At 48.7% G+C, this 23,359-nt stretch overlaps 1 protein-coding gene across 6 annotated transcripts in view; it reads left to right on the top strand.

Annotated features, from left to right (window-relative positions):
* LOC146198079 (uncharacterized) overlaps positions 1-23,359 on the top strand; it is a 140,633-nt gene that overhangs the window by 90,969 nt on the left and 26,305 nt on the right. The window contains exon 1 of one of the 6 annotated variants that reach the window (XM_084593392.1): positions 1,167-1,303. The exons of the other annotated variants lie outside the window; for them this stretch is intronic. The gene's annotated coding sequence lies outside the window, so the exon portion shown is untranslated. Of the gene's footprint in view, positions 1-1,166; positions 1,304-23,359 lie in introns of those variants that run through there. 6 annotated transcript variants of the gene reach the window in all.

Consider the following 23,359-nt stretch of genomic DNA (forward strand, 5'->3'; position numbering starts at 1 on the left):
GTTTCTTGTCTTTCCTTCTGTTACAAAAAAAAGCGCACCGCATAATAATCATTTATGTATGAAGCAACAATTAAGTGACTTCCTAATAAAACAAATGAATAAAGAGTAAGAACAGATTCAGACTGCTTGTGTTTATTGTCGAATGCGATCTTTGAAAACATAAAAAGCGCCCTTCTTTTCTGTAGCACATATGTGACGCTATAAAACGTCACTAACCTATCACCTATATCACCTTAGCAATAAGCATGACTGAATTGCAGAAACGTCGACGTAAACTATCCGAAAGCATGAGGCCCGTATTGACGTTCGTAGCACTTGACTGCGGCATCGCGATATACCATGGACCATAAGAAAAGACCGAAGAGTAAATAAAATTCAAAGTTGGATTAATGAACAGTGTAAAATATTAAGGGCATTTTCTGATACCTGTGTCACACGGACAATAACAGTCGTCGTCGATCCGTTCCGGGTTAGATCGCGATTGAGAATATAGTTGCCATAATTCGGGACAACCACCTGGATATGAGCTGACTGAGCGCTCACTCAGAAGGAAGATAGATACGATACGCAACATCCGCGATCGCGATGCGTGGATCGCAATCGAGTGGCTCTAGATCAAATAAAATCGTCATCGGAATATTTCATAGCAATATATTGAATCCGGCCCGGACTCGATCGTTTAATCAAAGACTAACAAACTATTGCAACCAACGTGTCAACTTTAGGTGGTTTTCTCAAATTTCTTCTCTCGCTGGATATCAGGAAGTCAATATGTGTTCTGCTTAAGACCTTATCCGGTTCAGCTGAATAAATAAAACAGATATATAGCAGACATGGACCAGACAGTATTTGTTAAACGCTTCCTCGAGCGCTATTTGAGCGTATAATTTTCTCCGCACAGTACTAGGACGGTATGAATGTCTTCCACCAAGACTGTTTTTAGACACAAAGTGCGCTTAAACGGTCGAGAGACAGGTTTCATAGTGAAAAGCGCAGCGCGCTATCCGGACCTATATGCCGCCTATGCTGCCGAGGCCGCGAACGCGGAGCGATAGCACCTTAGCTATTGGTAGCGCCGCCCCGCGGTGGTAGCGGGAAGGCATCACCGCGGCGGACACGCCAGCGCGCGCCCTCGGCACACTAGCCAGTATATTCTAGGCACTATAGCCGCGGCGTAGAAGAGAAGCGCAACGCGGGAGTCGGTGCGCGTCTGCTGCTCTGGATACTCTTGCGCTCGCACACTGCGCGCCGGTCGTCTGCGTGAGCACCTGCTGACTACGTGCCCGCCATGCCTGCTACACGGGTAAGCGTGCGACGGCTGCATCTTACTTTTGCTCTCCATCTTTCCGTTCTGCGCACCTTTCATATCACCTGCCCTGCACCGTTATGAGAGCACGACTGAGAAACCAACGGACGCTTGCTGTGACAACCTGACATCGAAATAATGTTACCGACTGCTTACGCTTCCGTACGAGGACGGAAAAACACATCCGCTGCAGTACAACACGTGCTGTTCCGAGGCTGACAGAGCTGTACGCTGTCTGCGTGGCTTGCAGTGTTTTACCTTGTCCACAGAGCACTTATTCGCGTCCGACTCCTAGCTGTGAGACAGCTGACAGTGCTGTGAAATCTATTGCGAGGATATTTCTAAACGCACTGAACAAGAGAATGTACACGCCACGAATTGCACTTTCAGGAACAACGCACGAGAGCGCAATACAAGCGTTCCTAAACTACCTGGTTTCCTAATTGGGAGGTTACTCTTAAGTACTCAGACTTCCCGAGAGGGAGGTAAGCGTTAGGGCTTAGAGCGTTTCATTTCCCTGCCTGCAATCACGCACACTGGGAAAAAATATCTACGCCCCGTTTTATGTGCTTCCGAACGCTGGCCTTGACTCGCAGCCCTGCTTGCTGACGGTGATCGCTCGGCGCTCTGGCGTAACAATACAACAGTAGCGCGCTGGTTTTGTTTCGTGTTGCCGTCCCCCGTTGTAATCTTCCGCTGTCTCTTCGGAGCGGACCAGAGAGTTAGGCAAATTGCGCTCAGCCCATTAAACGTGCTCGTAATGAACCCGTGCCGGTGGTCAATTTTAATTTTTGACAATAGGGCCTTTCTCCCGCGTGCGCCCAGGGACACGCCCCTTTTCGCGCGTGATGTCTATCCCGCCAGCGTGATATCGGTCAGCAGCGCGGAGGCTTATTTGCTCATTGTACTGTGCGAAATTGCGAGATTATCATACGCGCGTTCGCACATGCGCACGGAGAGAGAGGCGTGGATATAGGTGGAAAACACGTACGAACGTGAAAATTAAAACAAAAAATGGGGAGGGGAATGCACTTCTGTTCTACGAGAAAGGAAGGAAGAATCGTATGAAGTGCTATTGATCCCAACAACAACAGGCCTGCCGCCTTTTGTCTCCGCTTCCCCTTTCTTTCAGGAGAAAACTCCACTTCCAACTCCAAGATCGGATTACACCGTCTTACACTAATTAGTACTCATAAAGGGTTCGTTTATTCGGTTAGTGTTCCCGTTTAATTTTTCCATGAAGTTCATAAAAAGGACTTAGCCGAGATAAACTGTGTGTGTGTGTGTGTGTGTGTGTGTGTGTGTGTGTGTGTGTGTGTGTGTGTGTGTGTGTGTGTGTGTGTGTGTGTGTGTGTGTGCGTGTGTGCGGCAGTGACCAAAACGCAAGTAGTGGTATGCGGGAGATAACGCAGACGTGAAGGCTGACAAGATGCGGATAAAATTTAAATGAATGCGATCCACTCGCATAGGCCATTTGCCGTCGTGAACAGTTGACCGCTTCGGAGACCGGCAGCGGTATGCACGGTCGACCTTAGAAAACGCAGCTGCTAAAACTATATCCCCTCTTTAGACTTTTCCTCTACACCCGCACCTGTGCACTGCATACCCTCGCGAATCACTATACAGCATTTTTGTTGTGGCTGCGAGCTTGAATTGTGCGAGGAGAAAGGCTCGCGTGGAACCGCTCCGATATGTGTTTGCTCAGAGGCGACTTTGACTGATCGCGTTGTCGTGCGCGCTCTCGTGTGCCAGTGACGTTTTCCTCTACCCATTGTCTGCCTTCTACCCCTACGCGGCGTTCTCCTTGTCTCCGGGGGTCGCGCTCTCTCCTCCGTGACGAAATGTGACGCGCGCAGGCAGCTGCTAATTGAAACCTCCATTCCGCCACCTCCTCTCGGAGAGGCGAAGACGCCCATAAATATAATCGAAGTGCGGGTGACGCGTCCTGGTAACATTTCCACGACCTTCGAGCCCGGAGAAACGTTCTTCAGCTATCGCTTCTCTTTTGGTGAAGCAAAAGTGCGGCTCTGAAAGCAACGTTCTTGATCAGGACTTCCGTTTTTACGTTCTTTTCCTTTTCTTCGCTTTAAGGGATCCATTGTCTACCGCGTATTTCGAAATGTAACTGGCTTTGTGCTTTCTTTTTTCCTGTTATTCTTGGCTAAAAACTGCGCACGTATTGATGCTTTCGGCTTTAGCGTTCTTTGGATGTTTCAGTCCCATGTTCCAGACTCATGATGTATGGCTACATTAAGGCGTTCGTTTTGAACTTTTAAATATCTTTATTATAAGCACTTCGAATTGTGTTTTTTTTTTTGTGACTTCGTCTTCCTTTGGTGTAGATGTTTAGTTTTTTTCTAGATAATGTGAGTGCATTCCCGTCATTCATTTTTCGCTTTGTTTACCTTCTCTGTAACATGGGCTGCGCACAACTTCTTCAGTCGGCGAGAGGACACAAAAGAGGAAGTTAACATTCACTGATTCCCATAGTGCAATTAGATTTGTCTGTCCCAAGATTTGTGTTGCCTCAGATTTGTCAATATTTACATGATTACATTACAGTTATGGACAGATTCCCTTGCTAATTGTATTCAAGATTTACAAGCTTCAAAAACTTTGTTCACTATCTTCATTTTTTTTTCCATTCAATTCTATGATCTTAAATCCTAGGTTTTTTTGTTTGTTTAGTGGATGATTGATTTATTACACTAATCCAGTATCTGCAGTACATTTGGCTGTCCTCGCCACCGGAGTGGCGCAGTGGTTACGGCGCTCGAGTACTGTTCCCAAGGATGCGGGATCGAATCCCGGCCTCGGCGGCCGTTTTTCGACGGAGGCGAAAAGCAAGGCGCCCGTGTGCTTTGCGACGTCAGTGCGCGTTAAAGATCCCCAGGTGGTCGAGATTTCCGGAGTCCTCCACTACGGCGTCTCTCATAGCCTGAGTCGCTTTGGAACGTTACACCTCACAAACCAAACCAAACATTAGGCTGTCTACACTGAACCCTGGCCAATCCCCCTTCGTGGGTATGTGCCATTCACTAAGGAAGAAAGAGAATTAGAGAACAAGAAAGAAGACAGGAAAAATTGGTGCATGCAGCGGACACCACCTCAGCTGGAGACCGTCACTGTTCATCACCTAGTGAGTCGCCAGACTTTCATAGAAATGTGGAACTAAAGAAATTGCGGAAGGGCAGCACCATAGGAGCAGATTGGGTTCGCATACATGCCTGTTATAGGTGCGGCGAGCAAATCGAACGAGTAAGCTCTTTTGTTTTGTTTTTCAAAAGCGAGTGAGTGCAATTAACCTTCATCCGAGAGCTGTCACGCGGCCGCAAAAGAAGGCTGTGCAGGTTTTGCAAATCTTTGGAGCTCCGAAAAAAAGAATCTCGTCTTTTGCAGTCAGTTTGTAGTTCCCCTAAAATAGCTTACTAACCCACGCAATTAAAGGTTGAAACATTTTCTTCATTGTGTTGCGGAGCTTGCGAAAATATCAGGCGTTCAGCAGACCGTATGCCCTAATCTCCCTCAGTGTCATTAACACGTTCAAAACAAAAGAAAAAGGCCCCAGGTGGGAGCATGGTTCATCTGACCTGTTATGCCGCCGGCGGCTGGAATAACAGCCGACCATCTGTATTCTCATCTTCAGACCCGAGCAAGTGTACGCTCTTGTCAGCGGCAGTTTTTAAAGTACAGCTTTCAAGTCCGGACGTTCCTGTACGAACGTAGCCAGAAACGTTTGCAGCCGCGAGTAATGCAGATCTTCCTCTAAATCGCGGTAAACCTGCCAGCTGTATGACCACTTCAAAAAAAGGGGAAGCAGGTTTAGACGAACCAGTCAGCTTAGATTACGGAACCGAGAGATCTCCCTAAATTGACACGCAGGTCTTTAAAAGGCGGCTACATGTGAACACAGTGAGCAGTCTCGCAGACTTGCAGTGACACTTGAGTTCAATATCTGGAGGATTGTTTAAAAACGCCCTAAAAAAAGTGTCTGTGCATTTTATGCGCACGGGGTCAGATGCAAACAACACAAAGTAATGGCCACGTCTTTGCTGGGGGCTAAATGACGAAATAATCAGATATCAGTTACCTTCTTCCATGGGAAGCCGGCTTGTCGGTATCCAAGGAATGCTACGCGCGACGCAGAATGCGTGAGGTCGTCAGAAGACGTGCCCGTGTACGGCAGGAAAGCGAGAGCCGGCGTGCATTCACGCACAGAGGCGTAAATATCCCGCGCGTTCCATTGACGGCGGGCGACATGGATGACTGGCCAGGTAAAGGAGAGACAAAAGCAAACAGAAACCATGCCACTTCACGAACAAAGGGGTGCAGTACGAAATGGTAATGACGCGCGTGTTGCTATATATACTGTGTTCACCAAATCTGGTGTTTATTTTCATCACCTAAGAGTATGCCTGCGTGATACGAATTTGATCACGCAATCATGGACCATGGATTCCAGCTGTGCGTATAGAGAATACGCCTTGGGAACATGATGAAGATACGCTTGAGCGAAGGAAACTAACAGTTGTTTGCTGCCGAAAAAGCACGGTAGCGAAGGGCATGTTTCCGGTTACAAGACAGGAATTCAGGAACTGGGCAGATTGGGAAGCCAGAGCCAAACAGAAAAAGCCAGTGTGCCGTTGTGTCGACACTTTGCAACACCACCACATCACTGGCACCGATCAGGCTGTGAATGAAACAGCGCGCGGCCATCTATTCCGTTCAACTCGTATGTGGCTGCTCGTATATCTGAACCTGTATACAGTGCTTAACTGGCGTGGTGCACTCGACAGTGACGCCGGATGTCGAGTATTCTGTTGAGATCGCGATTGTGCGTGTAGCTTTGGATGTCAGTGTGGAATGTGCATTTGACTGTACATGGAAGGCTTCTAAAAGGGTGAAAGGTTTGGCGAGTCTTCAAGTGTCCGCTATGCTGTACTTCCACGAGACAGGCGCTCAGTTGAAGAACGGAGAGTACCGCGGTGTGCCTAGGGAATCGGTTCTGCCAGGCCGTACCGTAGGCGGTTGCACATAACGGTTAGGTAGATTGCGTTCTCATGCCGTGACTGAACGTATGCGGATCCGACATCTAGCAACGTCGTTAAAAGCACTAATGGAGCTCTTGCTTGCCACTGACAAGATCTGTGTCTTGGCGACAATGTGCAAAGAAAACGCGGTAATAATACAGCCTGCAATTGGGTGCGAATGGACGATAGCCACCGGCATTTATTCTTCCGCGTTTGATGACATCCGTCATCGTGGCATGCCAAAAGTTATCGCTTTCCGGAATGCACTCTTGATGCGCCGTGCAACTTAATCTCAATGAAGGAAACACCAGGTATTTCATTCTGCCTGGGCACTCACTCGCTTACTAAACATATATTGTTGGTTTTGAAAAGAGTGCCCGTGGCAGGGCACGAAAAAAAAAAAGGAGAGAGAAAGAATTCGTACAACGTAGTGGACTTCTGCTGCGAGCAAACCGACCATGCAGACATTATGACTTCTTTACTCCAAAGATACCCGCGAAGTATCATTTGAAACAGTGCGGCTGATAATGTCGAAAGCCACGAGACAGTCTGAAATTAGCCTCGTACCAATAGCTCCGTGGACTAAGACTAACAACTGCTAATATACAGCCTCTGCTCCTTTCAAGTCGGGCCCAATTAAAAAGTTACCCCCGCATATGCAACCCTGCCGAGGAGCTTCGCAAGAAATACTGATGGTTTCTTGGCATCCGCAGCGTAATGCACGGGTGTACGCGTAGGCATTTCTATTTCCATCGAAAACGAACAAGCTCCCCAGAGAACGGCTCGACTTGTGTGCCTCATTTACGCCGCTTGAAAGCAGGCTCGTCTTGTCGCCCTCGGGCATGCGTCTTTGCAAGGTCGTATTTCAGGCTTCATTGCTTCACCCCCACCCTAACTGCTGTCTTCTAAAGTCAGTCTTTGTCCTTAAGCGGCGTCTCCTAGGTGAGTGCGCTCGTTCTCCGCAAGGCCCCGAATCTGTAGTGCGCGAAAGTTATACTTGTCAAGGGGCAGGTCAGGAAGCGAATAACAACAAACGAATCCAAGGCGAGGGGTTTGTCTCCGCGGCGGGGAGGATCCCGCTACCCTCCGACCTAGAGAAAAACGCGCCCCGTGCTGAAGGAGAGGGGGAGGGAAGGAAGTGATGGGGTGGGTGATCTAGAAACATGCATGGAGCGGAAAAAAGAAACGAAAGCAAAATCACTGGTATGCTTTCTCTGCAGCTTATTGTGCAGGAGTGGTGTGTGGGCTGTGGCAAAAGGGTCTGCCCTTGCTTCTGTTCCCCGCCCGCATAAAAATGCTGCCCTCCTATGTTGGTGTGTGCGTGTGTACGGACGAGGATAAATCGCTCATTGTTTTCCGAAACAGCCCCGACCGGAGACGGGAGGATGACAAAGTGCCGACATTCGCTCTTTCTCTTTTTTTTTTTTTTTTGTCTGCGAAAGACCTCCCGTGTGCATCTGGCTCTGTACCTATGGCTTTCTTTCCCTGCCTATCCACGAGACCGCTTCTGCACTGTGCAGGATACTCGGTGAACGTCTGTTGCACTCATCTGTATTTTTTCTTTTATATCGCCCGACAAATGGTAGTTCAAGAAAGGAAAAGGGTTGGTTAACAGTGTTGAGAAAATCTCGAAGCTCTGCCTGTGTGTCCCCTACCCTCAAATTTAGCCCTGCGCTGACAGAACGACCGTCGTATAGTCATCCCAGCTGTCGTACGCGTACAGTGGCACCTGGTTCGTCGCAAGTGAAGCGCTTTCGTTGTTACCTTCGTTGTGTCCAAGCGTGTAGAGTCGCGAAGAACCATGGATGCGAAGAAGGCCGTAATTAAATGTCAAAGGCTGCCTCGTTGGGATGTGGACCGTCCAGCGAAGCAAGGGTCTTCCAGTGCATAACGTATTTCACTGTTAATGCACAATTGCACTGACCCTGAAAAAATGAGGGTTTTCTTCGGTTTTTTTTTTTTTTTCGATATGAGCCAAATACATAATCGAAACTAAGTGTACTTAAATGGAAAGCAAATCTACGCATATTTCCTTTATAAAAACTGCAATAGCGAAAGTTTTCCCGTGCACTAGATAAAAAAACCTGTGCACAAATCCGTTTTAAAATTAAAAATCAGCCAGATCCTGCTGCTGTCGGGGCTGGGTCAGTATGAGCTTAGTGGACTCAAGACCTTCTTTTTCAACTTGAGCGTCATAGCTTGAGCTGTACAGAAAGTGGTTTCGTGTATTTCTTCAGCGCTGCTTTATGACCCACTGCGTAGCCGCCCCAAGCTAAGCATTTCCAGTTCGCCCGCGCCTGACCCCTTATGGCTATCTTGCATGCGGTAATCTAAAACTGGTGGTGGAACATCGCAAGGAATGAGAAAGGACACACGCAGGCTCTAAAATTCCTCGTTTCATTGTGTCCCGTTCCTTGCGCTGTTTTACCACCATGCAGAACTTACTAGCCCACCAACTTGCTCTTATAATGCCAAAAGTGTTTAAATCACTGCGTCTTAAGGGCCTCGAACATAAACATTTTGTCAGTAGTCAGTTGACAGTTTAAATTATTTGTTTCCGGACGGAACGAGCCGCGGCTAAGCAACTGCAGTTCTCCGCCCGCGCCTGACCCTATATGGCCTATGTATGCATGCGGTAGGCTAAAGCTGTTTAATGTTCCGTTTATACGTTTCCGTTTATACGTTTTGCTACGCGTAAGTGTACGGCATACTACTTACGATAATTACTAAAATTCTTTTTTTTTTTTTTAGCATACCTGACACTTAACCTCCCCACCGCCATTTCCTTATTGTGTGGCTCTGCGCCGTCTCGTACACGAGTCCTCGGCAAGGTGTTTTTGCTGCCGACCCTCCACGGCTTCATTGTCTTGGAAATATATGCACAGTCGACAGAAAAACACACCGCCGCAGCAGCTTTTGTGCGTGCTTGTGTTCTCTGCGCGCTGAACCCCATTCTTCCCGCACCTGCTGTCCAGGCAGTTTCGAGTGTCCGCTCTCGCAGACAACCTCAAACACCTCGATATTCGATACCGCTCGCTATCTCCAGTTCCACTTTCGCGTTTATCTATATCGGGAGGAGGCCCCTTTTTGTGCCCGCTCGACTCTGGCGAAAGAGTTTTGGCCGGCCGAGCAGTCACCAAGAGTCGGAAACAGGTGTTGCCGCGAGAGGCAGCAATCTGTGCCTCTCATGCAGAGGTCGATAACTCTGTCCCCTGCTGCTTGCTCCGTACATGACTTGCGTCAGCACTGCAGTGTGCTCAGCCCCTTAGAATTATTGCGCGCAGCGCCTAAAGAGCTCAGAACCAAGGCCCGAGTGCTAAATACGTATTAGTTCACAAGCCTGTCATTTTAAGGCGGAAGTTCTTAATGGTTCATGCTGTCGTGGACGAAATGTGTCCCGCTTTTGCGGCGGCTCTGATTGGCCGATGCGGGATGAGGTCACAGAGGTTTCGACCAATCACAGATCACCTCCACGGTGTAGTCGATGGTTTGACGGGAGCCGTAGCGTTCCCGAAACGTCTTTCGTTTTTTGACCTTCGTCAGTGACCAGTGAATTTCAACCACCACAGTATGCGCGAAAACGTACTTATACGGCCATATGTCAATCAATGATCAATCACTAATTAACTACTGATCAATTAATTACTAATGTATGACTAAATGAGCAATTCGTTAATTATCTAATTAATATTTAATTATTTAGGTAATTATTTATTCACCTACCTAATACCTAATTAATTCCTTAACTAATGACTAGTCAACTGCTTAATTATTGTTTAGTGCCAGTTGCCTAGCAGAATGCAGCACTCAGGCTTTCGCCTTTCACTTCTTTAGTCGCTAAAGTCCCTCGTAATGTTTTTTTCTTTCAGTAAACTGGCTCGGCACGCTTGATAATACTCCGCATTAGATGCCATCTTTCGAAGCTTAACGTATAGGAACGCTGTCAGAGAAGTAACATTAAATGACGCAATTACTTGTGACGTGTAGCAAACCAGCACTGAGTATAAGAACAGAGATGACGATCAAAACGAAAAAAAAAAAAATGAATGCAGCTTACCCGCTTAGCGTTTTCTCGTAATCGCCTGTGGGAGTTGCATTGCTGCATAAGTCATCACACCTTGGCCAGTCCCCCCACCCCCCTGTGGACATGTGCCATGTTCCCTGAGTGGAACAATAACAACCTCCACCGTCTTATTCTTCAGCGCTATTTTTGCACATGCTATACAATGTCAGCTACGCCAATCCGTCTTATTACGTGCTGCGGCCGAATTACGTCTGATAGTAATTGCAGATTTCGCTGGCTGTACAATTTACTGTTCGAGAAAAGCCTTATTTGCAGCTGTGTTCAGGTGCAAACTAGAAACAGGTTGCATTTGTGCACATGAACGTGCCTCTTCGTAAAGCAAATTGTGGATATTGACAGCTCAGGTGGACATACTCGTCACGGTTCCTTTGATTTATTTCTAAGGTGTCCGCAATCAAAGATGGAGTCAGGCAATCAAACTGCGCATAGTATGTCGGTCCTTTGTTTTTTATTTTGTTTTAAAACAGCTACGCTGTGGTAGATAAATGCAGCTGCACATGTGGCTGCCGAAAACATCCTATCTGCCCGCAATAAAAAAGGCTACAAGTTCAAAGATGATATAACGACACTTAAATAACTACAAAGCAAAATAGGAAATAAATTACGCAACAGCATGCACGCCAGAAAGCACAAGTACTTTCCCGCGTGACATTCTTTTGACGAGACGACTGGAGCTTGCGGGATCGAGTTTCGTTTTAATTATCTTTCCCGCGCTGTCATGGCAGGGCAATGGCCCGGGATGTTAAATGTGGCCTTAAAATAAAAAGACCAGAAGAACATGTCTGAGTCTAGTGGTTGCGACACGTCCGTCTGGTCTGCGCCGCTGTTTGTGGAGGTCGTAGCGGTCTGTGCGGATTACGAAATCGTCGCTCGCCGAAGGCTTGTTCGAGCTCCTTACAGTGATGCACCACAGTAAGTGCCTATTGAGTATATACTTGAGGCCAAAAGGCCACTTCTATGCGCCTTGCACTGTCAAACATTCTCCGCGTATCGCCGAACAGGAAATCCATTGAAGCGTATATCCGCTTATATTAACGAAACGTATTTACCTCGGTTGCTTATACATTTAGTCCAGATTGTTGGTTTCTGCTGTGTGCAGTAGCGGAGGAGAGTTTTGGAAACGAGTAGAGGAAACGCACGACACTTTCCTAGGAATTTAAATAATCTCGGCGACCAACCAGCAGCTATACAGTTTTGGCAAGAAGGAAACCCGCCTGTGCATCTAATGAAGGCACCGAGGCATATACTTGGTTTATGCCTGTGGTTTGTGGGGTTTAACGTCCCAAAGCGACTCAGGCTATGAGAGACGCCGTAGTGGAGGAAATTTCGACCACCTGGGGTTCTTTAACGTGCACTGACATCGCACAGCACACGGACGCCTTGCTTTTCACCTCCATCGAAAAGCGGCCGCCGAGGCCGGGATTGAGGCATACACTTATTTATCGCCGAATTTTCGATGTCCGCAATGAGTGATGCTCCTTCCGATAACTTATATGCCGTCGCTGTATTTACGCGCTGCTCTGTAGAGACGCAGCGACCAGGTGACTGGTCGGAAGGAGTTCGGCTGTTCTGCACTTCTGGAACCGTTCTGCTCCGCCTTACTAACGCGACAGCTTTAAAGGTCCCGTTGCTTAGAAAATCAGGCGTCGGTGTTGACGGTGGCAGCAAACTGGCGTGGCGATAGATCATTCGATGGTTTGCGAGACTTATGGTGTCTTCGGCTGACGGCACTCGTGGAGTTTTCTGTGCACTGCTGCATAGCCTCCGAGATCTTTGACTGTCTCGGAGGCTATTCTACGTTCTTACAAATAGTGTGTAGAACTAGTGGTAACTAGAGACGCTGGCGCATGCTGCGAAATGTTGCGATTGTGGCGGTGTTGGTTTGTAGGTACAACTACACTGCTCCACGAGTGCCGTCAGCCGAAGACACCATAAGATACCACATGATATCAGCAAGTTGGAAGGAGCTGCAAATTCAAATTGCTCATTCAAGGGAGAATAAAAGAATCAACCTTCCAGTGCACTTTGATGTCGAGTCACACCGGTAGGGTTATTTGGCAATCGTTGCCAAATAACCCGGCCCATAGGTTCATACATGCAGCTCATAATGAAGCTCAACTATCACTGGTGTTCTCGCGCTGCTGCCCATCTCTTGCGTTTTGTGCCAAGCACGGAACTGTGCTGCATCACTTTCTCTCTCTCTCTCTCTCTCTCTCTCTCTCTCTCCTGGTATTCCATCCTACACTTACAATCCTTCATCCTCCAGGTATCCTCAACGCCCTTGTCAAGGACGTATTTGCTGCGGGAGTGCGTCTTCTCGTGTTGCCTACTCCGCGTCTTGTTTTCGTCATCGGCACGCAGATTTTCGGCAGTAAGTGCGCACATTCAACGCGCACATGTTGCCACAAAAGAACATTTCCAAAAAACACGGCTATGTTAGAAAAATAAACTTAAAGGCCCACTGTCCACCCTCCGGTCTAAAATATTTTCTTCCCCGGTGACTGTGAGACTTCGCCCCTGGAACGCAAGGCCGCAAAATGTTTTTGAAAAGAGTAACTAATAACGCAGTTACAGCCACCGCAATCACCCGATTCTATCCTGCCTCTCTCCTTCCGTTTCCTCGCAAAGGTTTTTCACTCTCCTGCCCGAGGTCGTCTAGCCTCCGCAATACAAATTCCCCTTCCTTCTCCGCGTTTGGCGGGAGGTGGGGCGTGGCTCTCCGCGAGCGCGAAAAAAAAAAAAAAAAAAAAAAAAAAACGGTCGAGGGAGCGCGCGCCGCTGGATTCAGTCTGGCCGTGGCGAGGGAAAAGCGCGCTGCGAGCGGTAGACACCCATCCTTCTCCCGTCAGTCAGCGAGACGGACCAATGGACGTCGTTCACGGTACGTACGTCATTATCGGGGCCCTTCGGGCCAGCGCAGGAAGCGGTGAAGCTGGCTTCTCAAAGGAGAGCATGAGAGAGCTGAATTGTATTTTCGATGCTTTGCGGCGCGCGTGTCGCTGTAGAATTTTGCACAGACTATCTCCGGTACCTGATTGAAACACTGGGCTCCTTTGCCTAAAAGGGCCTTCCCTGGACAGTGGCCCTTTAAGAAAGCACGTGACGTGAATGAGTAGTCTAGTCTTTTCTTTTTAGACACGTGAATGCAGGTGGGAAATATAAGCACGCCACTGGAACTCGGTAGAAGCATGCGCGTAACCAGAATATTGAGCAGAACTCTACCTTAGTGTGAATAAAGCTTCAATAATCATAACCTCTCTCTTTCTCTCTCTCTCTGCCCCTTCATCGTTCTGCATATCGAAGTGCTCTATTTTTATTTTTTTTTATTTTTTACTATCTAGACCTAGTAAGGAAGGCGGGCGCCTAATACAACTGGAAAATAAAAAGAAAACAGCGCGACGGTAACAATGCATGTCCCGTTAATTAAATCCACCATCCGGCCACCTGGGTTTGTCGCTCGATTGTTTCGCTTAACAAGCCAACCGCACGGAGTTGACGTCTCATATCGCGCGCAGAAACCGGGCCATTGATGTGCCGCGCAACACACCCGATCAACGCGCGGCCGATAGAATATGAATCGGGAGGGTATAATCCTGTCGGTGGCGGCGATAATTATCGGTCCCGCGGTGCGTCACGCCTCTGCTCTGCCCAGTTCGTGTCGACAGCAATCAAAAGTGGCCTACCCGCTAACGAAGGCTTTAAATTAGGGTCGGCGCCGCGCTTAAGGAAACGGACACGCACGACAGTGCTAACGCTGCACTGTCATTACCCCCTGGGAGAGAGAGAGAGAGAGAGAGAGAGCAGATGGACAGAAGAGTGGGTTGACTCAGCGGTGGTCGCATACGCAGCAGCCCCGTCGGCGACAGTTGTCAAGTTTTCCGTGGGAACCATTTGAGGATGTGAACTAGTTGCGGTCCGTTTTTAGGCGTATATATACGGCGCGGCCGCTCGGACAGACTGCGTGTGTGTTTACATACAATGAGCAGCGCGCGGTGATAAGCCGGGGCGACCGACTAAGGTGAGCGCGGTTTATCTGCCTTGAGAACTGTGTCGCGTATACTGTCCCTTACGCGCGCTTGTTCGGGAGCGCGATAACGATTATCCCCAATGTGTTCTAGTGCCAAAACGTGCTCAATACGTAAAACTGGGAGCAGGCACCGTAATCGAGCACTCTGGATCGACATGGTCAACCTACAGGATTACTTAAAGTTAGCTAACACCGGTTCCGTTTTCCTGTCTATACAAGCAACTTCGTCCTCCTCCCTCGGCGTCTTGGTATGGAGTGCGGTGGCCGCCCTCGTCCTGAAATCGGCCGTCATCTCGGTAGCAGAAATTTGGGGCAAGCGACGGCCGAACTCTCACTTCGTGCCTTTCTTCGAACTTTGTCTGACATTGACGTGCAATCAGCGGTGCCATGACGAGGATGCGGAAACAAGAGCACGTTCTCAGTGGGCTTCGCTCGGAAACATTGTTGCTTTTTTATGTATTTACCGTACCATGATAGTAAAGGAAGTTATTACGGAAGAAAGGTCGATTAAAAATTGATGCTGCTTTTAATGGCTATCTTTCCTCGCCACGTGACTTGAAAGTGTCGAGGAAATTTTAGCTCTTCCCTGTCTCTATAAATGAACTGAGGTCTGGAGTACTGAAGAGGAAAAACTTCTATATGCACATGTAAATAACGAAAGGATGTTTTGTTATTTCGCACGAGGGCACACTTCATACAGAAAACATATTGGGGACGCTTAAGCTCCGCCTTTAAGGATATGACGCGATAGCGTATAGGCTACCGCCCCACATATAAACCCCCGCTTTAGCCAGGCCATGTATGATTCATAGGGGTAACGTGAATGCAAGGCTTCTGGCAGGCTGATTCTAGTATAAATAAATAGCTATAAATAAATATAAATAAACCGCAAATAAATTGCCAGTAGGTAGTGTGCGCATCATCGGTTTGGACGTCTTGTAATCTCTTGTGTATATGTGTATGTGATGGACAATGCAGCGCCAGAAGTCGTCAGACTGATATCACTCTCCCATATGGACGAAGAGACCCGAGTCTACAGCTACTGCCAAACGTATCATAGAACAATCAACCCGACGTCCAAACAGTGCGTGGCCTTATGTGAGCTGCCAGCTACCGCAGGCCTGCGCCATGCTCGCGATTTTCCGCTCACAGCGCCAATGCCGTATTTTCTGCAGAACGAGGTCTCTCTAACCGGGTCTCGCGTTAATATCCGGCCCTGCACTGATCACTCCGTGTTTGATGCGAAGAAACAGCAGCTACCTGTTTGATTCGTATTAGAGAGCAAGAGAGAGAAGACAGGTGACGGACGAGGGGATCGTTTTATTTCTTCCGTCCTATGAAGGTTGCGCAGTTTACCTTCGGTTGCCTCTCGCTCAAAAAGTTAAGGTAACAAGCACTTCTCTTAATCTTTCGGACCACATGCATAAGAGTAGCCATGGGTATAAAAAAAAAGAGTGCGTGCGTGAGTGCGTGTGTGTGTGTGTGTGTGTGTGTGTGTGTGTGTGTGTGTGTGTGTGTGTGTGTGTGTGTGTGTGTGTGTGTGTGTGTGTGTGTGTGTGTGTGTGTGTGTGTGTGTGTGTGTGTGTGTGTGTGTGTGTGTGTGTGTGTGTGTGTGTGTGTGTGTGTGTGTGTGTGTGTAAAGGAGGGGGGGGGGATAACTCTCAATTACGTTTCTTTGAGAAGCAGTATCGTGGCAAATGGTAATCGACAGCTGTGTAGTTCCGCGTGGGTCGATCTTTGACTCCAATCTTCAAGGTTGCTCTTTGGGACCAATCTTACGAAACGCCGAACTGTCCTCGTTTTTCATTAGAGATGTAGACGGTATCCACTGATTACGGCAGCGCGATCGCTGAAATTAATGCTTGGGGCCTTGTGGTTCCGTTCGAGTGCACTCGTGTCCACTCGTCGCCGGCAATATCGCGGACTGCCTGCAAAGCATCGCGAAAAATGCACAAAATGAGTGCGAGGCGAGTTTGACCTGCACGAGGCGTACACCTATCTGGATTCTGGCGCAATTTGTGTTAGATAACGGGATTGTAATGCTTCGATTTTTCTTGAAGCAACCTGCTTCTGTTTTTTTCGTTTGTTTGTTTTTTTTTTTCAGGCACGCTGCTTATGCACGAAAATTCATTAAGCTCGGGCCCCTTCTGAGCTGCTACGTCCCGTCGTGAAAGCTGGTGAAGCGTTTCGTTGAAATGTCGTTATAAATCGGCCTGGATATCATATGAAATGAATCGTACATGCAAAGCATGCTCGTTGGAAGCAGCGCACCCCGTACGTAGCACGAGGTGATCGATCAGCGCAAGAACTGGATGAACATGTTTTAAAAGCACCCAGCACGGTTTGCACCATACCGTGGACGTGGGTATTATAGCACAGTTTCCCGAGACTAAGGAAGAGATAGCCCGCGGAAAGTCTCATATGCGTCCGCATCGGGTCAGCGAGCCGGAGGCCATGCAACGCAATACACCTCGTAAGAAGTAGCGAGCAAGTCGCGGTCGTTTGCGGCTTTTTACTGCTCCTGTTATCGGCGCCAAAGCGCGCCGCTGTCTGCGCCGGTAGAGAAAACGAGCACAAGAAAAAAAAAAAAAAAAAGGAAAAAAAAAAAAAAAAAAAACGGGCACTTGTTCTCCGGGTGTTTCTCCTCTCCGCGGGAGCCGCCCGGACAGCGTGGCGGCAGTATGCGCAGCTAAGGTCTAAGGTTAGCCCGACTGACCTCATGGCGCCCCGGGCTCGTGAAGGCTGTAGAGCGAGCCAATGAGCTCGCCTTGCGGGTATTCCTTGCCGGTAGGAAAGGGGAGGGAAAGAGCGCGGGGGCCCTTATACACGCCGCCTATCGATAAATGCGGCAACGAAGCTGTATCGGTTAGCGATTGGAGACAATTTGTCTCTGTCGACACCTGCAGCGTCCCACAATGTATTTGCGGATGTACAGTCTTATAAATAATAATAAAATACCACGATATCTTTATTTCAGTGAACTGGCCGAGTAGCTGAACTCGTTGGCCGGAGAATAGCCAGGGGCTGGAACAAGGCGTACATGGTCTTTGAGTCACTGCTCGGGAAGGTTACGCAATCTTGCTTTTAAAAACAGTCAAGTTGGATACCTATATAGGAAGATGTGACACGAGCATGCCGTGACGATTTGTTTTTTTCTTGTTCCTCCTTTTATTTTTGGATTTATATCATGTAATAGATGGCGCGCTCGAACACCAAGCACGTGCCCCCGAACATACACTTAAGCCGCATTTTTGATGTGATCGAATTCGCTGCAAGTGGGCAGACAGAGGTGCGAGAAACTCTTAGCTCTGTTATTGTCCTTTGTTTTTACTGGGAGGGAAAAGAGCGACACAACTCGTGACGCAGCCATTAGATGCTTATAACACGTACCCCACAAGTTGCCCGTTATTCTATAAGGTCGGCCTTATGCCACGGTCCGCCGCAGCCCTAGCTTTGTTGATGCGACAGCTCAGTGCGGAAGGCCGTGAGCACGACACGCAGTCTCCGTCGCTCTTCAATAAGATATTGATCCATCTTGTCTGCCCTTCGCGGTCAGAAAGAGCATCGATAAGGACAGATATAACGTCACCGCGCTAAAATCACCGCCTTGACCGGGGTGCGGTAGTCAGTTCCGCGGCCGGCAAGAGCAGTGATCGTCTCCACACCGGGTCACTGGACGATTTTTGAGAAGGGCGCGAAAAAGAAATGCACAATGGGTCATTGGAAAGTATAGTAGAGCTTCGCCTCCATTCCGCTCGGTGGTTGCCCGCGTCCCACGGCCTTGCATGAAAGAAAGAAAGGAAGAAAAAGAGCAGATTCGGCTCAGGGCGCACGTTTCGGCTTCCTGGCGTTCCTTTACTTTTTTTTTTTTTTTTCATTTCCTTCACTAATATATCTCCGCTTATACTTTGAGGGAAGTGATGGAAGTGGTTGTTGCTCCAACAGACGGAGGGGCATGTTCCAGTTTCGTATACTGCGCGCGCCATTCGTACTCGTCGGTTGCGCAAGGGCTTGTACGCCGTTTCTTTTCTTCGCCTACCTTCTTCCTCGCCTCCTTCTTTCTCATCCGTTATATATTACGCGAGCTTACGCGGGCGCCCGCCCAGCTTGTACTACCGCGCGGTTTCTGGCCAGAGACGACTGCCGCCGGGTCACGCTCGTATAAGCTCAGCGGCAACTGGAGGAAGAAGCAGTCGTATAGGGCATGGTAAATATCCGGGTTAGGTGCCGACGGCGTCGGGCACCATTTAGCCAGGGGCTGCGGCAAAGGAAGCCGCACTCCTAGGAAAGAAACATTGCGATAGCACTGGGCAGCGCCGCGTAGGAGCTGGCACCGGCCAAACGAGCTGTCTGCAGCAATTCTGCGTGCGGTTCGGAATTGCGACAGTGCACTGGCCGATCGCAGCAGCTGTCAGCAGAGCTCAGCATCCAATTAGGAAGCGGATACTGATGGTTAGCCTTTCCAGCGTGCAGAGAACTTCTATGGTTCGAGTAGCCAGATTAGCTGGCTATACTGCACGGACTCTCTCTGAACTTGCTGCACATATTTAGTGAAACTGCTTACGGATGTTCGTAGTACCATCTACCGGAGAAAGAGGTTGCGGCGGCGTCGCAACATGCACATGAACAGCCGTTTCTCTCTTTCCTGGTACCCTTCACCGTCGGTTGTCGAGGGCCGTGTCAGGAATGGCTTACGGCCCTGCGATATATGTGTCTGTATGGACGGGGGAGGGGGCTAACCATTTTGAGCTCCGCCGCGGAAGCCCGAATAAGCGGAATGATGTTCTCCCGGCCGCGGTGGCCGCTTTTCGATTGAGGCGAAAAGCAAGGCGCCCATGTGCTGTGCGATGTCAGTGCACGTTAAAGAACCCCAGGTGGTCGAAATCTCCGGAGCCCTCCACTACGGCGTCTCTGATAGCCTGAGTTGTTTTGGTACGTTTAATGCCTTAAACCATTTTCCATTCTGACCCAGTAAGGTTTGACCGCGGCATTATTTTCTTTCTGTTGCTCGTCTTTTTTTCCCTCTCTCCTTCCAAGTCCGCAGACGGCACGAAAACACTGGAGTGTGTCTTCAGAATACGAAACGAAAACACGGGTCGTTGTTCGTACGGCTTACGGCGGTGCAGCAAAATACGGTGCCGTTTCCTAAACTGTCTCTGTCCTAACCGTTCTAAACCTATAGGAATATAGCCCCTCCCTGAATAAACTAAACTGCAGCAGCCTTCCTAGCATACACACCCTCGTTGAAAATACAACGCAGCCCTCTCATTTCATTGTTCCTCCTGAAGGCGCTTTTGTCCGTCATAGCTCGAACAGCTTGATCTTTCTGTCCGCCGAGCGATGGCCTATACGTGGCGGCGACCAATTCGCCAAGAAAAGATGTCCATTCATCCGCGCCGCCCTTGACAGCTGCTAGTTTAACGGACGGCACGGAAAGAGCGTTGTTACGACCAAGCATCCGCATTTGCGCGCTCTATTGTTCGCCTGTGGGCATGGAAAAGTTTTGTGAATATGTGGTGATGGTCCATTGGCTCTAAGTGAGCCTGTTTCCAGGAATCCTGTTTTGTAAGCATGTTTTGCTTTGTGGACAACCTGCAAATGCCAAATTGGCCCTGTCAAGAGAACGTCTGGAAAAACACAAAGAAACGTCCCCCTGCGGGAAATAGCAGGAAGTGCTTTCTTTTGTTCACCCTTCCAGTCGAGAAGTGCTATCCTCCAGTGATGAATGCCTCCTATCCAAAGGAGACGACAGAGTGACATGTCCGCTGACGTGCAGGACAAGAAAGGAGCATGACTCATACGGCCATTAAGTGATTTCCCGGGAATGCAGGAAAGATTTGCAATTGTCGAAAAGGGACCATGTTGGGAGCCCTATGCGGCGCCACGTGCACTCGGGTTTCTGAGAAGTAAAACCCCTTGTCAGAACCAGCCTGTGGTTTCTTTGCTGAAGAATAGAAATGTACCTCCTCTCCTCGCCGTTCCCAAGCTTTTCCCGCCAACAAGTGATCACGCCCAACGAATGAATGCCGGACCAGTCAGTGCTTCAGACCATCAGTGCAGTGATGTGTTCGATTGGATGCCGATACCTGAGGGGCGTGCCCTGGATTTGGTTGGTCAGCATCTTCAGAGAGGGGCTGGACATAGGGGGTTTTTAAGGACGCTGCAGAGCACGAAATGTCGCTCTGAGCCCTGGGTAAACGGCTCATCCAGTCGCTTCTCGCTATGAACTCTTAACGCTTGCCATTTTGCTGATGTACCCTTCTTTTTCATGTAAATATTCTTGTAAATACGTTTTCTCAAAGTGCCAGTAAACCTGCTTGTACATATTTTACCAACTTCGAAGATTCAGTCCTTCTTCAACCCGGAGTCTCTGCACGCTACCAAGTGAAGGCCGGGTCGCCATAGCCCCAGCGTCACGACAACTGGTGGCAGCGGTGGGGTAAAGCCCCAACACTGGTGATCAGCGGTGGGATCTGAATCTGCAAGCACAACGACTGGTGACCAGCGTTGGGATCTGAATCTACAAGCCACAACATCTGGTGATTGGAGGTGGATCTGAATCTACCACCACAACACCTTGTGATCGGAGGTGGCATCTCAAGCAACAAGCAGGAGCAACAATCGGCCAAGAGGGCAGCTCGGAACATCGATCGCATGTGTGGGTGAGTGCTTGGCTTTTCTTCTGATGTGGACCAGGTTCTAGAACAGGGTTAGATTTTAGAACTGGTAAAGAGAGTGTGGAAACGCCTTTAGGTTGGTAGTTTGCACAGTTGTTTTGGAAGTAGCCGACACTCGGAGCGATCATGGACCTACAAAAGCTGCAGAAACCGGAACTGTTGCAATTGTGTGAGGAATTGGGAATTGATACAAGTGGTTTGGCACGAAAACCTTTGATTATAAAGGCAATCACAGATTTGGGAGCCGATGATGAGGAGCTCAGTGAAGCATGGAACCTCATCGGTCAAAAAAAGGAACAGCTCAGACAGCAGAAGGAGCGGGAAAAAGAGCAGAAAGAGCGGGAAAAAGAGGAAAAGAGGCGTGAGCGTGAACTTGAGAGGGAAAAAGAGGAAAGGGAGCGCGAACGTGAGTGGGAAAAAGAGGAAAAGAAGCGTGAAAGAGAAGCAAAAAAGCTGGACCAAGAAATTGAGCTCCGGAAATTAGAACTAGAGTTGAGCAAGAGGTCGGGCAATTGTCCCCAGCTAGCGGTACCTCTTCTCAACAAGGAGGCAGATTTCAAGATGTCAAAGTACATGCAGCCATATGTGATATCAGGGGATATCGGTCTGTATCTGGCTAACTTTGAGCGAACCTGCGAAAAACTGTCCTTCCAGCGAGACACTTGGTCTCAGAGATTATTGACGGTTCTGCCCTGCGAGGCAGCGGAGGTTGTCGCGCGGCTAAGCAAGGAGGACGCGGACAACTACGAGAAGGTCAAAGCTTGCCTTCTGAGAAAGTATAGGCTTAGCGCCGAGGCGTTCAGACAACGTTTTCGGAAAGCTACTAAGTCCAGGGACGAGAGTTACCCTGAATTCCTGTACAATTTAAGAGTTAATTTGGGCGAGTGGCTAAAGAGCACAGATTCCTACAGTGATAGGGACGCTGTAGTCGAGCAAATTCTTTTGGAGCAGTTTTATAACTGCCTCCCAGAAAAAGAAAGAAATTGGTTACAGGACCGAGGCGAAATTAAGTCGGCAACTGAAGCTGCCGAACTTATTGAGGAGTATGCTTCGCGCCGACAATTCAGCAACCCAGCAGTGGATAGGCCCCGCAATCCCAAGTTCAGTATGAAAAACCGTCAGGAAAGGCACTTTGCTAGAGTTGGAAACGAAGAAATGAAGGTTTCTTCAGGCAAATTCCCTAGAAAGGACGGCAGTGAGAAAAGTGGGGAAGTGACCAACGTGCAGAACACAAAGAATAAGCTTGAGGCTAGGAAGCCGCTCACATGCTTTAGGTGTAATGAGCAGGGTCACATTGCCGTCAACTGCCGGAAAGAAAAGATTGCTTTCTCGTATGTCAGGGACTGCGATGAAAATATGCAGCTTTTAGAACCCTACCTGCATGACCTAGTAGTCAACGGGAAGCCTTGCAAGGTACTGCGCGATTCGGCCGCAACGATGGATGTTGTCCATCCGGCGTATGTATCGCCTTCCGACTATACAGGACAGTGTGCATGGATCCGACAGGTAGTTGAGGAACAGAGTGTGTGCTTGCCGATCGCGAACGTGGTCATCGAGGGCCCTTTCGGCGAATTAACAACCGAGGCTGCCGTTTCAGGAAAGCTTCCTAAGTGCCATCCGTATTTGTTCTCCAACAAATCGGACATGCTGCTGCGAAAGAGGGGCATCCTTTTCGGAGACAGAGTTGTGCAAGCCTTAACACGTTCAAAGGCGCGAGAACTAGCTACACTGCTCATTCCAGAAAAATCCACAGCGGAGGAAACGGCAGTTAAAACAGTGGTAAATGCGGAAGATAGCAGGTCAGAAAACTTTGAGAGCGAGGCATCTCAGATAAGTCAACTAGAAAGTGAGCTTGATAAGACACGGAATGAGGACGTTCTAGAGAGTAACCTCTTGCCGCCGGTGTCTAGTAATCTCACGAGACTTCTAAGTGGAAACCGAGAGGACTTAGCTATGGAGCAAGCCAATGATCCCAAGAATAAGCTCGAAGTACAGTGGGAAGGACCTGCTAAAGTCGTTGTAGAGCTTTCTGACACTAACTACGCAGTGAAAATCCCCGATAGGCGTGAAGCAGTGCGCATTTATCATTGCAATCTTATGAAGCCTTATGAGCAGAGGGAAACCATGGTAAATCTAACGTTAAACCTTCCCGAGGAGATGGGGGACAACTTGATTTGCCTCAGCGGAAAAGGAAGCAACGCTCAGGAGCTTCTCAAAAAGACGGAGCAGAGAGGA

The sequence above is a fragment of the Amblyomma maculatum genome, chromosome 2 (genome assembly GCF_055883805.1).
Source record: "Amblyomma maculatum isolate TAMU_Amacu chromosome 2, ASM5588380v1, whole genome shotgun sequence".
NCBI classification, from domain to species: domain Eukaryota; kingdom Metazoa; phylum Arthropoda; class Arachnida; order Ixodida; family Ixodidae; genus Amblyomma; species Amblyomma maculatum.